The following is a 5,501-nucleotide window of genomic DNA, read 5'->3' as shown; positions in this document are numbered from 1 at the left end:
CCGTGTCCCGCGGAAGTATTTTTCGGTAGGCACTTTGAACGGGAGACCTGGCTCTCTTCTCTGCTCTCGACTTGCACCTACAGGAACTTCGATAGCCTTTCGCACCTCCTCTTGCCGCGACCTCGGAGTAGCCCCGTCGTCGGCCTCAGTCTCCTTAAGGTCTTGCCGGTAGAGAATGGCGATATCTTCGGGGAGGGATCGCATCAGGACGCGAAGAAGTATGACCGCGTATTAACGCTCGAACCCGAGACTTTCGAGGCAGCTTGCACGAAAGTGGACCTCTTCGTAGAGTTCGCGCTGCTGCGATACCTGAGAAGAGCTATCAATGGGAGCGATGACAAACTAACAGTCGATGTGGTCGGCAACGAGGGCGGTATGACGACCGAACATCGCTCGGAGCATTTTCACCGCTACAGCGTAGTTCGCTTCCGCCAGGCGCACACCTTCGACTGCACGCTTCGCTGTTCCGGTTAACTATGATCATAAATACGCAAACTTCTCTATGTCGGACAGTTTGCTGTTGTTATAGATCATGGTCTCGCAATGTTCCCAGAAGCCCTGCCAATCCCGAACTACACCGGAGAAAACGCGTAGCTGTAGTTTCGGTACGGCAACTTCTTGTAACGGTGCTCGGGATCTTGCGCCTTGTGTGGCGGTTTCACTCAGGAACGCTCTGGGTAGTGCTGTCTCCGGCTCTTGCAGCAGAATCCGCCTTTTTCATGTTCCTGTGCTGCCCTCTGCCGCACGTTGCTGGCAATGCTTTGGAAGGGTGCCGGGGATTTCGCCGGTTGATTTGTGCACATGCGCCCAGTGTTGTGTGCGCGTCGGTGGTGCGTTTCATGATCGCGAATAAGTATTAATGGCTTCTCCGGAGCAGCATGTCATTCCTGAACGCAATGTAGCACTCACCGACTAGTGCACTCGGGCCTAATCACCCAGTACGGCCGATAGAGGCACAATGAGTTCCGTCTGCCGACGCGGCTGTCTTGGAGTTTATTGTCGCTGATTTCAGCACTTGGAGCTCGTTTTCGAGCGCAGCTTTCCACGCCGGATTCATCAAAGGGATGCATTTGTATACACCGTCATCTACAGCCACAGATCGTTGCTGGTGTCAATATTGGAGAGAAGGTACATTGCTGATATAAAATAATGTTAAAACGTAGCAAAACATACATATCTGCGCATGTGAGCCGTGTTCCACTCTGAGGCGACTCAATGAGCGGCCGAATTACTTTAACAACGGCAACTGCGATCCAGATGCATATATTACTGCCTGTTCATCTAATACTGATTCTCGCTTTTCTTTAACTTGATCATATTTACCGTTTACGCGTGCTATAAAGCATTATTAGAGAAATCTGTGCTCGCATACGCGCTCATTTATAGATAGTGCTGTTCTCTCGCGAAAAGGCGAATGCCATCGCTGAGACCATTGGTATAACTGAGCGAGACTGGTGTTTATGCGGCTTTACCGAATGCACTGTCTCTTGTTACCCGTTTGACACAAAGGTAAACAGTGCATTACTGGAATTGACAGATGTGTCAGCATAACAACACGTACAGATCCACCGATCAACGTAGCGAATGCGACCGGCAGCCTACGGGTACGGTGACGTACAGGTGTTGGCACAGCTATAGCGCTGTGTCGCCGCTTGCTGCTTACTGTGTACGCGCCGTCTGAAGTGAAAAGTCATTGATTTCAAATCACTGAGGCCAGAAACGAACAAGAAAATCAGTTTCCTTCGTCCTCACTGCTTAAGTCCTTATGTCCTAACTGTTGTTAAGTCCTTAAGTCCGCCGATAGCAGGTGCAAGAACTCGACGATGCCAGGCCTAACCTTCGCTGAACATGATCAACATTGGCTCACACTTCATGTTATCGGCATGAAAACTTATGCATTTCAACTCCGTAGGCATCATTGACTCATTCTGAGCACGACTAATACAACTATATATATCTACGTATATATTATACGATCATATACGCAAGCGAAGGTGCTGCGGATATATCGCGTTGTTAGTTCGACGGCCGGTGGCGCGGGGTTCGGGCGAACGATGGTCGGCACGCTGATTTTGTCGGTGCCGTCGACAAGAAAGCCCGTCAAAGTACAACTCGCGCTCGTTGGCTCCGTCGTTGTCGGATTGGTATGATAAGATGGTCTCAGCGACCCAGGCGAATTGTTGGCGTGAGCGTCTTGTTGGTCTCGTATCGACCAGTGTTACCGCGCCTTAAACGAGTACGTGAACTCAGGCGCACGCTGCCGCCCCCAGCAAGTGAGGGCCCACGCTGCAACAAGACTTAGCCAGCAACGTGATGTTTTTAAGAGTCGCCCAAGTGTAGCGCAGGGGTTTTTCGTTGCATTTGCTAGCCATCAATAAAAGGCAGCAACTACGTGGCTCAGGGTGCAGTCCGGGCGACACACTGGCCGCTTTCTGTTTTAAATTGGAGTTGCAGTTACGTTGCGCACGTTTCCGGCACCTCACCGGCGTCGAAGTACCAGTGGAGTTTCAACGAGGTACATCGCACGAATATATGCAGTAACACGAACTTACGCCTGCAAATTTCCTAACTTCATCATCCCAGCTGGTTTTCTGCCGACCTCGACGGCGCTTCCCATCTCTTGGTATCCATTCTGTAACCCTAATGGTCCACCGGTTATCCATCCTACGCATTACATGGCCGGCCCAGCTCCATTTATTCCGCTTAATGTCAACTAGAATATCGGCTATCCCCGTTTGTTCTCTGATCCACACAGCTCTCTTCCTGTCTCTTAACGTTAGTCCTAAGATTTTTCGTTCCATCGCTCTTTGTGCGGTCCTTAACTTGAACTCGAGCTTCTTTGTTAACCTCCAAGTTGCTGCCCCATATGTTAGCACCGGTAGAATGCAATGATTGTACACCTTTCTTTTCAACGACAGTGGTAAGCTCCCAGTAAGGATTTGGCAATGCCTGCCGTATGCACTCCAAATCAATTTTATTCTTCTGTGAATTTCTTTCTCATGATCAAGGTCCCCTGTGAGTAATTGACCAAGATAAACGTACTCCTTTACAGACTCTAGAGGCTGACTGGCGATCTTGAATTCTTGTTCCCTTGCCAGGCTATTCAAGATTATCTTTGTCTTCCGCATATTCATCTTCAACCCAATTCTTACACTTTCTCGATTAAGGTCCTCCATCATTTCTTTAATATAGCGTTAAGAGCGCCGTGTCGCAGAAAATCCGGCGTCGGCATCGGCTGGCGATGTCGGCGTCCGTGGCGGAGAAAATAATCCCGAACCACCCCAAACACGCAGGCCCTCCACAAGGTGCAAGGTTTTTGTGAACAACAATTGAATTCCTCATAGTGAAATCCGTCAGGAGAACAGTAAAGTACGACTTAATTACATTCTACGGACATGCTGGCGTCGGTTTGTACTTTGAATGTACGAGAAAACATGATTCTGTTATGAAGAAAGTCAAACACAAACCCCTTTTCCAGCATTTCTACCAGACCTACAGCTGCGCGCTCGGGTAGTTTACTTGCGAAAATGATATCCAGATGGCGCTCTCATCCTTGGCAGGTTAGGGTGCCTCGATGCCAGCGCCGCCGTTCAGGGTGGTGCCATCCTTTGACCGCCCCCGCGCCGCCGCTTTCTCGCTGTGACGCCATCTTGAATCACAGCGAGCGGTTTCGATTGCTTCGTGCGGGTGCTTAGTTCGAGACACAGTGCGCGTGGATGCTTCGCTGACGCTTCTACTTGCTGGACAGTGTTCAGCCGCATGAATGACAAGCTTGTCAAGTGCATCGAGTCGACATGACGGGCTGTTGTGTTCCCAAGTGCACCGGACCGACGCGTAAAGGGCTTCGTTGCTTACGCTTCCCCGGGACCCAGAGCGAAGGAAGAGATGGGAAGCACAAGTAAAGCGGTATCACTGGAAGGCAACGGATAGCTCCTACATTTGCGAGGTAAGTGTCAAGAAAGTTTAGACTATCGCACCGTGTTTTTCATTTGAATAAGAAAGTATTCTCTGATCCTCGCTCAAGCACTGCACCGATGCTGTCTGAGTAGCCTATGGTTTGCGAGCGCGCGTCGCATAGGCTTTTGCCGTTTTGATCCGCGCAGTCTATGCGAGTAGTGCCCTTATTTTAAGGACTGACTAAAATGCTTCGCCGCGAAATAGTCTTACATTAGCTACAAATCGTCATGTAAACCACCTATTTTACTTTTTCACGGGAAGCACACATCGTGTGTCTCTTGTTTTTTTTTTCCTCAGCTTTTTTCCGCTACTGGTTATTTGGGACTAAAAAACGCAGTGCTTCTTCTGGGGAGAGCGGCTGTTGTGTACGTGGCAAGCGAAGCATTGTGATTTTCTCTGATTTCTCAGCAGATATCTTGCGGATCTTAGGTTGTTACGTTATATAGCTCATTTTTTAGACGAATATATTTGTAGCGTGGTGCTCGTAAGCCGATGGTCATTCGTGCTCATTCCCGATCGTAGTGGGTACTGTGACGGTCTTTAAATGCCTGTGCACGGTATGCCCAGGTGTAGTAGAGTTAAGGGGCATCATGGGACCAAAATGTTTCCGCGCTTTCTGGCATGGTGTCTGTTGTAGCCTGTGCATTTCTTCGAAACTTGCGAAGCGAGGTAATACAGCATTACTTCTGCGAAGGTTTATTTTTAAGCACTGTAAGGGGTTCTGTGTATTTGCAAGGCAACTTTTCATATCAATAATCACTTTTGTTGTTTTACTTGTACTTAGAAACACTTTGAAGAGGACCAGTACGAGGGAAATCGACAGGATGGGCGCAGTCTGATAAAGTCAACAGCCCTACGTCATCATGGACTATATTTTCGAAGTGAAAAACATTGCTAATCTGTATTTGACTGTCTTAGTTTCATTTACGGTTTTTGTACGCGATATGTATGCAGTGTTGTTTATTTTTTCAATGTAGTTATCAGTGTTCTAATGGTTTGGTTTATTCTGTACTCGCCATCGATTTGTTTGGCTGATGCGACGTATTCGATGGTAGCTGATGTATTCTGGCTGGAAATCTTGATTAATGTTACCCGCGGTTGCATTTTCTTGTTTGTATTCTTGTTTTAGATTTATATTGTATATAATAAGGTTGATGTACTCACTTGAAAACCCCCCATGTAATGAATAAATAAAAAAAAAACTCTCCCTATCCCGAGTTTTTTTTTAAGTTATTCATTACATGGGGGTTTCAAAAAAAAAAAAAAAAAAAACTCTCCCTATCTCGAGAGTACGGTCGTGCTCACATCGGCTCCTGCGTTCTTCGATATTTTTTGTGAGAAATTCTTCTCGACCTCCATGATTTCTGCACCCACGGATTCTTAAGGACAAGAGGAACCCAGGGATACCAATTTTTCAACGGTGGGTGGCCTTTTCGTCGGTTTCTCGAACTGCTTCTCTTCCGTGACGCCGCGCTCCCTTCAGTCTGACGGCAAGGCCTAACCAGCGTTCGCCGGGCAGGGCGCCACGCCGGCCTCATCATGAC

Source organism: Dermacentor silvarum, chromosome 5 (genome assembly GCF_013339745.2).
Source record: "Dermacentor silvarum isolate Dsil-2018 chromosome 5, BIME_Dsil_1.4, whole genome shotgun sequence".
Taxonomy (NCBI): domain Eukaryota; kingdom Metazoa; phylum Arthropoda; class Arachnida; order Ixodida; family Ixodidae; genus Dermacentor; species Dermacentor silvarum.
Note: the sequence above shows the minus strand (reverse complement) of the source record.